Source organism: Tupaia chinensis, unplaced genomic scaffold (genome assembly GCF_000334495.1).
Source record: "Tupaia chinensis unplaced genomic scaffold, TupChi_1.0 Scaffold000215_1, whole genome shotgun sequence".
NCBI classification, from domain to species: domain Eukaryota; kingdom Metazoa; phylum Chordata; class Mammalia; order Scandentia; family Tupaiidae; genus Tupaia; species Tupaia belangeri.
The window spans coordinates 5,254,354-5,264,554 of record NW_006159690.1 but is presented as its reverse complement, the minus strand read 5'-3'; the positions used below and the strand labels follow the sequence as shown (position 1 = coordinate 5,264,554).

The window sequence follows — 10,201 nt, the reverse complement described above, 5'->3', positions numbered from 1 at the left end:
CAAGAGAAGAATGGAGGAGAAGGGATTGCGGCGTGACCATCCCCCCTGGGGGGTGATTTCTCACTTTCTGTCTCTATGTCTCTCTCCGTCTGTCTGGCGAGCGCATGCGCCCTATAGAGAAAATCTCTCCAAAAAAAAAGAATTATTTATTTAATTTAATTATGATTATTATTAATATTATTTTTAATTTGCTATATGGCATGTGCACTCACCAGAAAGAGAGAGAGGGAAAGTGAGAAAGCAAACAATCAGGTCGAGGACGCTGGCTGAGATTGGCCATGTCCAGCACCTTAACCACCACGCCACCTGCTGGCCCTGGTCATTCAGTTTTTTTAGTTTCTATGTGTGATTATTTATGTGGTTTCCAAAGTTATTTTTATTTATTTCTCATTTTATTTCATGTAGTCAGAAAAGATACAGTATATATTTCTACTTCTCTAAACTCTTTTTAAGTCTTATGTGGCCTAACATAGGGTCTATCCTGGAGAATGATTTTTGTGCTGATAAGTAGGAGGGGCGTCCACAACTGTGAGATAAAATGTTCTATAGATGTCCACTAGGTCCATTTGATCCATAGTGCACTTTAAATCTGCTGTTTCTATGTTGGTTTTCTGTGGAGATCTGTCCAACACTAAGAATGGGGTGTTAAAGTTTCCAGCTACTACTGTATTGAAGTCAATCTCTCCCTTTAGGTTTACTGCTTTGCTTTATATATTTTGGTGATTATTGTTGGGTGTATATTTATAATTGTTATATCTTCTTATTGAGTTGATCCTTTTATCATTATATAATGATATCATTTGTCTCTTTTTATAGTTTTTGATCTAAAGTCAATTTTATCTGATAGAAGCAAAGCTACTCATAAACACTTTTGGTTTCTATTTGTATAGAATGTATTTTTCTATACCTTCACTTTCAATCTATACAAATCTTTACTGGTTAGGTGAGCATCTTATGGATAGAATATTATAAAATCTTGTTTTTCAATCATGCAACCAGTCTATACATTTTAATTGTAGAATATAATCTATTTGAATTCAAGGTAATTATCGATAGGGATAGATTGTCTCTTGTCATTCTGTTCATTGCTTTGTGGTTATTTTGTAAGTTCTTTGTTCCTTTCTCTATGCTTTATTGTTTGTCTTTGTGGTTTGGTGGTTTTCTGTATTAATAAGAGCTTGATACCCACCCCCCATGTTTGTATATCTATCTCTATCAGTGAGATGTATACTTTTTTATGTTTTGCAGGTATTGTCCTTTTATTTCTAGATGTAGGAGTCCCTTAAGCATTTCTTATAGGAACAGTCAAGTGGTGAGGAAATTTCTCCAGTTGTTGTCTAAGAAAGCCTTTATTACTCCTTCATCTCTGAAGGATAGCTTTGCTGAGTATGATATTCTTGTCTGTCAGGTGTTTTCCTTTCAGCTATGTGAATATATCATCTCATTCTCTCCTGGATTGTAGAATCTCTGCTAAGAAATTTTCTGTTAGTATACTGGGAATTTTCTTACATATGACTTGCTGTATTTCTTGCTCCCTTTAGAATTCTCTCTGTTTTTGACTTTCGACAACTTGACTATGATGTGCTTCAGAAAGTGTATTTTGTTCGTCTTTTGGTTTTGGGTTTGTTTGGATTTTTTTATTTTGTTTGTTTCTTTATAAGAGGGTGTGTGCATGCACCACAGAGGGACAGAGAGAACAGGAGAGAGAGGAACATCTCCTCGTGGTAGATGATCACTCTGCATTCCTTTTCCTTTATCTTTCCCTCCTTCCAGGATTTTAGTCACACATGTACACATGGCTGCTGGATCCAAGACTCAAACCACTACATGAGCCATGTGGGATCCAAATGCCTTAAACACCAAACCACAGAGCCAGCACAGAGAGGGCCTTTTTTTTTTTCTTTTCAATATTTAATTTGTTTGGAGACTTTTGAGCTTCCTTGGTCTCTATTTCATATTTTCCCCAAGACTTAGGAAGTTTTCTTCTATTGTTTGGTTGAAGAGCTTTTCTGTATCTTTTTCTGTCTCTGTTTTGTTCTGAAACCCCCTTGACACAAATCTGTGTGTTTAACGGTGCCTCTTAAATCTCATAGGCTTTCATCATTCTTTTATATCTTTTTTTGATCTTAATGTGCTATTCAAATAAACCTTTCTTCAAGGTAAGAGAGTTTTACACCTGCTTGATCTAGTCTGTTGCTATTGTATTTCCTATTAAATTTATTGAGTTCTTCAGTCCTAAAATTTCTGTTTAACTCCTCTTAATAATTTTTGTCTACTTATTGAATTCCTCATTCTGGCCTTGACATGTTTTTCTAATTTTATTGAATTGTTTATTTACTTGTATCTCACTGCGTTTCTTTTAGAGCATTATTTTAAATTCCTTTTGGGGCAGTGGATAGATTTCCTTTTCTTTGGGGTCCATGCCTGGAGAATCTTTGTGTTTCTATGAGGGTGTCATTTGCCTTGCTTTTACATGTTTTGTTTTTAGTTTTTGTCCCTACATTGATATGTGCACATCTGGTGGAACAGTTACCTCTGCTAATTTTATAATATGGTTTTCATGGTGAGAGACTTGGTCCTGGAGATGGAATTTAGGATGTTGCTCATGTAGGAGGTACCATTTGGGTTTTGGGTGTACTCAGCAGTGCAATGTCTGTGCAGCTTCTTCAGTTCTATTCCACATCAACATTATGAGTGCCTCAGTGGTTTTAGCCTTCCAGGGTTTGTGAGATTGGTCCACTAGCTGGGATTGACGCTTCTAAAGTCAGTTTAGGTTTGTGGGTGGATGAAATCACTCCTCAGCTCCAGGCATAACTTGAGGCTGAGGGTGAGTCACTGGATTGTTTTGGTAAGCTGTGGGTGGGTATGTGACTGAGTACAGTGCCATTGACCAGAGTGCAGTCCCTCATTAGTGAAGCCATTCTTGATACTGATGTGAGGCTGGGTATGAGGCCACGGACCTGTCTAAGGAGGCCCTGAGTGGAAAACATCACTACAAGCACTGGCTCATGGTTGAAAATGAGGCTGTTGGCCTTTCTTGGAAGAGTTCTGGGTAGGTGGGGTTGCTATTGGTGTTGGCCATATTGGACCACCAGTCTATCTCTGTAGGCCCCATGTGGCCAGATCTTTGAGTTGGCACTGTGTTGCAGTTGTCTGATTGGGAGAGGCCAGAAATGAGCCGGGCTGCCACTCTGGGACTATGCAATAATGTGGGCTCCCCATCAGTTAGTAGACTCAGGGCCTATGAGAGTTGTAAGAGTGCTGCAGGAAGATGTTAATGGCATTCATGGGGGCAGCTGAGGGCCTCCTGCTCAACTTTCTTTGCCAAGACCTGTCCCTTTGTGTCCACGTTGCTGCTGACTAGAGGCATGGTATGGTACATTTGAGAGCTTCTGTTCCTTCTCTGTGTATCCATCCTGAGTCTCCAGGCACCAATGTGTCTCTGCCACTTCCCTGATGTACCCCAAAGTTCATCTCAATCATTCTGGCTAAATACCAGATTTTTTTTTTTTTTCTGGAGAGATTTTCACTGTAGGGCGCGTGCGCTCGCCAGACAGACAGAGAGAGACATAGAGACAGAAAGCGAGAAATCACCCCCCAGGGGGGATGGTCACACCGCAATCCCTTCTCTTCCATTCTCCTCTCGGGATCTTGGGCACGCACGCACACGCGCCCGGTGTGAGTTTTAAGCCACCGGGTCCGGGACACGAACCGCGGTCGACTACATGGGAGTCCAGCGACATAGCCATTACGCTAACTGCTGGTTCCCATAAATACCAGATTTTTATGTTAGATTTTTATTCTTTTTCTGTGAAAAGAAAGCATGCTGAATTCTTCTAGTCAGGGAGCTTGCTAGGAGTCTATCTCCCTGAGCACTTTTTCTAATTTGACTATTCTTCCCATATAGATTTTATAATGTTGTTTATCTAATTAAGAAATGCAGACCACATCAAGTAAATCTAATTATTTTTAGTGTACCTCTTTTTACAAGGCTCAGTAATAAACATTTGCATATTTATAGGGGTTTTGTGTGAAATCTCAAAGAATCACAATTGCTAAAAATGTCCTGAACTTTTTCTTTTACTTAGAATCCAGTTTTGCAAAGGAAAAAACAAAAAATTATAAAGTTATATGGTAATTTTACAAATATTGCATCATGGATCCCTGAGAAATAACTCTTAGTTACCTATTTAGTCAAAGGGACAATAAAATATATTCAAAGAAACATAAGAGCACATTATAGAAGCTTACCTCTCTATGTGTGAGAAATTTTCTTCTATTTTTTTAAAAAAAGACATAAAAATATCAACAAAATACAGAGCTTATTCTGGTGAGATATGGAACTTTGCTGTTCAGGTAAATTCCATGGAAGGTAGAGCTCTAACTCTCACTTATCATTTATTTTTAACTCCAACTTATTTTTTTAAAGAAAGATTTTTTGCTACAGGGCACGTGCACTCACTGGAGAGACAGAGAGTGACAGAGAGACAGAAAGCAAGAAATTACCCTCCAAGGGAGGATGGCCACACTGCAATTCCTTCTCCTCCATTCTCTTTTCAGGATTTTGGGCATGCTCGCACGTAGCCCAGCATGAGCGTTTTTTTGTTGTTGTTGTTGTTGTTGTTTCGGGGGCAGGGTGGGGTGGGGGGAGAGGTTTTTGCTATAGGACACATGCATTCACTAGAGAGACAGAGAGAGACAGAGAAACAGAAAGCAAGAAATAATCCCCCAGGGGGAATGGCCATGTCACAATCCCTTCTCCTCCATTCTCCTCTCGGGATCTTGGGAACACACGCAAGTGCGCCTGGCGTGAGTTTAAGCCACACCGGGTCTGGGACTTGACCTATGGTTGACTACATGGGAGTCCAAGAACATAGCCATTATGCCAACTGCTGCTCCTCCAGTGTGAGTTTTAAGCCGCTGGGTTGGGGATTGAACTGCAGTCATCCCTATGGGAGTTCAGCCACATAACCATTATGCCATCTGCTGGTTCCATCAAACCCCAATTTATCAGAGAGAGAGAGCCAATTATAGTTTTCTATTAATATATTTAGCAGTAAATGTTTTATAAATTGACCTTTTTTCTTTTATTATTAATTTTATTTATTTATTTATTATTTTAATTTGCTATAGGGCGCATGTGCTCTCCAGTGAGAGACAAAGAGAGAGAGAGAGAGAAAGCAAACTGCCAGGTCTGGAACTGGAACTGCCATCAGTCATATGGTAGTTCAGAGTCTTCACCACCACACCACCTGCTGGCCCAATACACATTCCTTTTTTGCTTTAAATTGGGTTTGTGCATATGTACATGAAAATCCTATGAACTTTGCCAAATGTAGCACATTTTATAGGTTCTTTACAAACTTAAGCATTACAAACCAAAGCAGATAAATTCACCCCACTCAAGCCTCTCAGTGTCTGTGTCCTCGTTCAAGTTTTGTCCTTTTCTCTTTCATATTCTGCAACGAGGTGACCCTTTACTGTAGGACAAACGTTTTCTTCTTTTCCCTTGAAAAACAAGATCGTATACCAGTTGTAATTCTCCTAAAATAACTTCCACCATCCAAATTAGCTTTAACTTTTAGTTGAAGTAACAACTTATGTTTTCCAGGAAAAAAATAAGATAAATAACTGACAAATGATTTCTCATTCACAAGTCTTTTAGCAGATCAGAAAATCTTATGAATATGCTTAATTCAAAACTTTACACCCACACACGTCTTTTTTCTTCCTATCTTACCAGAGTTAAAAGAGCAAAAATTAACATTTTCATTCACATAACCAAAAGTTACATCCGTGTATAGTAAAATAAGAAGCAAAAGTTTATAAACTTACAGTTATGTTTAGTAATCAATATTTCAGTAGTCTATCTTAATTGTAAATTATCCAGCTATTCAAAACCTGTTCAAAGAGTAATCCAATTTAAGCTTAATCCAAGTATCTAAATTACCTAAGGATTTTGGAAATTAGGTTTAAGCTGACACAGTATAAAACATGATTACTGTTATTAAATACTTGTTGGAATTATGATTCAATTCAGTTGAACACAAATTTGCATTATTCATGATCTTAAACAGTGCGTAGGAGGAATGTTAACTTATTTAGTCAGGTAATCAATAGAAGAAGGTTAAGAAGTTCACCTTACCTGGTCCTTTCATGACAAAACAAAAATTTTTTTCCGAGTATATTTACTTCACACTCTATAACAAACAATTGAAGGAAAATACAAAATGTTATTATTGAGTCTTAAGGACAAAATTATTAAATTGCTCTGATTTGTCCAAATATTCACTATACTCATGGAAATTTAGGTTATTATACAAAATTTTTTCTGAGCTAGCAGCTTTATAAAGACCTTTGTTCCTTAGGAGTCTACCACATTTAAAATAATTAGAGAGTCGGTTATTTTATTATTTATTTATTTATTTATTTTTGCTTTGTAATCAGTATTAAGGAGCCATTCATACATTTCAAGAATTGCTTACATTCTGTTAATCCAGATTTAGGCATGTGGACAGATAACTTTAATACATACAATTAAAGCTATTCATCATAATCTGCTATCCTACCAACATCAAATTACAGTGACTTTGGGTCTTAAGTTAAATGATTTAAAGTAAAACTGTGATGCCTAATAAACACCTTTCTATATCACACAGGCAAATGACTTCTCCATGTAAAAGTCGTTTCACTTTCTAAGTTACCCAGCTCCAAAAGTCACTACTCAGGGGTTTTTCATGGTCCAAAAAGAAGGGGAGTGGGGAGGTTGGGAGTAACCAGGACTGGTCACATATACATACATACATATATGTATTTAGATATGTATATTTAAAAAAAAAAAAAGATGGCCAAACAGAAGGGAATGGAATCCTAGAGGTGTAAGCCCTCAAGAAGCAGCACATTGTGATAAACCCCTTTAGAAAGGTATCATTTCTATCGCTGATGCCACAGGCTAAATTGTATTATACCATCCGTCTTCAAGTTGAGGCAATAGAATAAACGCAGAGGCATTACAATGAGTCTCACTTAACACAAATAACTACACAGACCACCACACACTTTCCTACAAACTGTTTTTTTCTCCTTCTGATTACTAATTAGTTACAGGATTTTAATTTCATAGCTTGACAATGAGGGGCCATACACTGAAGTCAATACATGTATCTAGCATTTCAGTTTAAGCTCATCCATGTACATAGCTGAAATTACTTAGGAGGAATGGCCTAACAAATGCTAGGGGAACTTTGTCGTTTTTACACCTATTAAAACTGCCTCTTGGGACCAGCAGGTGGCATGGTGGTTAAGGCGCTGGACATGCCCACATGGCTGACAATGGTTTGAGTCCCGGACCTGCTAGCTTGCTCTCTCACTTTCCTTCTCCTGTGTGTCTGTCTTTCTCTGATCAAATGAAAATAAATGAATGAGTAAATAAAACTAACTAAATAATTATTTTTTAAAAAACTGCCTCTTGCACACTGAAGTCATCATACATTCAGGGCAAAGTCAGCTTTTATACTTGCATTTATTATTCATTTAACTTTTTATTTTTTTGAGAGTATTTTGCTATAGGGTACATGTGCTCACCAGAAAGACAGAGAGAGACAGAGACAGAAGGCGAGACATAACTCCCCAAGGAGGATGGCCATGCCATAATCCCTTCTCCTCCATTCTCCTTTCAGAATCTTGAGCACATACACACACGCCAGGTGTGAATTTAAGCCACCATGTCCGGGACTCGAACAGCGGTTGACTACATGGGAGTCCAACGAAATAGCCATTACACCAACTGCTGGTCCCTCTTCATTTAAGTTTTAAAACACTACTATAGATGAATATTAAAACAAAAATGGTAGCAAGTAGTGAGCATATTATAATTACAATCCTTCATTCATTCACTACTGCATATAAAATACCAATAGTGAGTGTTTACTGGCCACAGTACGAGGTTTGACACTGAACACTACCTCAGGAATGATGTTCATCATCCTCATATGCTTCTCCATTGTAATGGCGCCATCTTTCCTGATTTGGATCAAAGTCCACCAGTTCTACCTGGTCCATTTTATCAGTCTCTTTTACTTCCTTCCTTTCAGGTAGAAGTTTTTCCAGCAAAGGGAGTTTATCAGGAGACAGAAAGCCAATCTCAGAGAAGTTTACATTAAATTCAATGATTAGGTGACACTTTTCATATGGTCTATGATAAATTAGCATGCCTTCATTTAACACACACTTGATATTTCCTTGCTTGACAATCTGACCTGGATGAGAGGTGATGACTATGGTTCAGTTGTCAAGAGTGGAAATTGGCTTTTGGAAGCCACACAATGCTTCAACCAGCTGTATGTCCATACACATGAAAAGGTCTTCTCCTCGTCAAGTAAAAACAGCATGATCTTTCTGATCTAGTAGGACGATATATCTTCTGCCTCTAGTCTTGGTTCTTGATCTCCTTCACCATGGAATGTTATCTTCTGGCTATCTTTCATGCCTTTGTCAATATGAACTTCTAGAATCTTCTTCTCTTGACCTATCTTCCTTCCATTGCAACTTTTACATCTATCTTTAAAACTGATGGATTCTCCATAGCCTTGACACTCCATGCATACAGACTGAATTTGTTGAACCCTTCCAGGTCCTATCTGATGAATTCTTATTTGCATTCCAGTACTTCGACAATTGAGACAGCACTCTACTGCTCTTTTCTTACCACCTCGGCCATCGCATTTGTCACCAATCACATTCTTTCGCAGGGCCAGTTTTCTTGTTGCATCATTATATAAATCTTCTAAGATTTCTGACAGCTGATGTACAACATTTTTACCTCCTCTTTCTCTCTGCATCCTTCTTTCTCCTCCAAAAAACATATCAAAGACATCCACTGGGGAGCCAAAACCACCATCTGTTCCACCCTCTTTAATTGTCTGCTCTCCTTCTTTGTCATATAATTCCCTTTTCTTTGCATCAGAGAGGACTTCATAAGCCAGAGAAATCTGTTTAAACTTCTCACCTTCATTTGGATTCTTATCAGGGTGGTACTTCAGGGCCTGTTTCTCGTAAGCCTTCTTCAATTTGTCCTGGGTAGCATTGATTTGACCCCCAAAACATCCTAGTAAGTCATTTCTTTCACCATTTTCTACACCTAGTGAGCGAGCTGAGGCCAGCGTGGGGGAGCGGGAAGGTACGCATAGCTCTGATATGGCAGTTGCCAGTCCTCAGCTTATGACCAAGAGTTCTGGAAAGTTCTCCAGTTCCTTTATTTTTTGTGAATGTAGTAAATATCCTATTTTTAGAACCATTCATTCATCTCATTAAACCACTCAGAACTAAGTTATGATAAGTTAAGAAATGTAATGATCAATTTATTAACATTTTTCAAAAGTTAGGGAACTTTCACTCATCCACTCATACAATGATGAGGAAAGAGTTTTCTTAGCATAGGCACACAGAAATGCAAAGTTTTTTGCTTGTTTTACAATTCAGTCACAGTTTAGAAGGAAACATAGTAACAGAAAATAGTATCAGCCTAGATTTCCAACTATTTTTCTTTGAATTTTTAATTGATTTGAATTCATGAGTATAAACAAATAAGATAGACTAACAAACTAGGTTCTGTGATCTCTCACCCAAGAGAAATTAGATTTCTATCATCCTTCCATAGAAATCACCCAATGGTCAGGTCATAAAGCCAAAGCCAGTTTTAACTATCGCCCACAGGGAATAATGTATTAGCCATGAGAAAACCCAAAACAGAGGAGATGAATCTGGAGGAAAAAAATTAGAGAGTAAAGGTTCTCTTATCACTTGAAATTCTCTCTGAGAGCCAAGAAAAGGCAAATCCAGGCTTAATTAGCCCACAGGTATGTAACTGTGGTGACACAATTTATTTGTCCATGTCAGGTGAGTTTTACTGAACACGTTGATGGACAATCTGCAAAATGTGTAAGAATAATTCTTAAGAGGGCAGCAGGTGGCATAGTGGTTAAGGCACTGGACTCCCACCCGTCTAACCACAGTTCTGGTCCCAGATCTGTGGATTTGAAACATATGGGCATGTATGCATGGTGCCTAAAATCCCAGAAGGGTACTGGAGGGGAAGGGATTGTGATGTGACCATCCCTCTGGTTACTTTCCCTTTCACTGGCTTTCTCCAGCAAGTGCACATGCCCTATGGAAAAATCTTTAAATATATATATATTATATA

At 38.2% G+C, this 10,201-nt stretch overlaps 1 pseudogene; it reads right to left on the bottom strand.

Annotated features, from left to right (window-relative positions):
• Positions 1 to 7,926: 7,926 nt before the first annotated feature.
• LOC106734769 (dnaJ homolog subfamily A member 1 pseudogene) lies at positions 7,927 to 9,130 on the bottom strand (annotated as a pseudogene).
• Between the last annotated feature and the right edge of the window lie 1,071 nt (positions 9,131 to 10,201).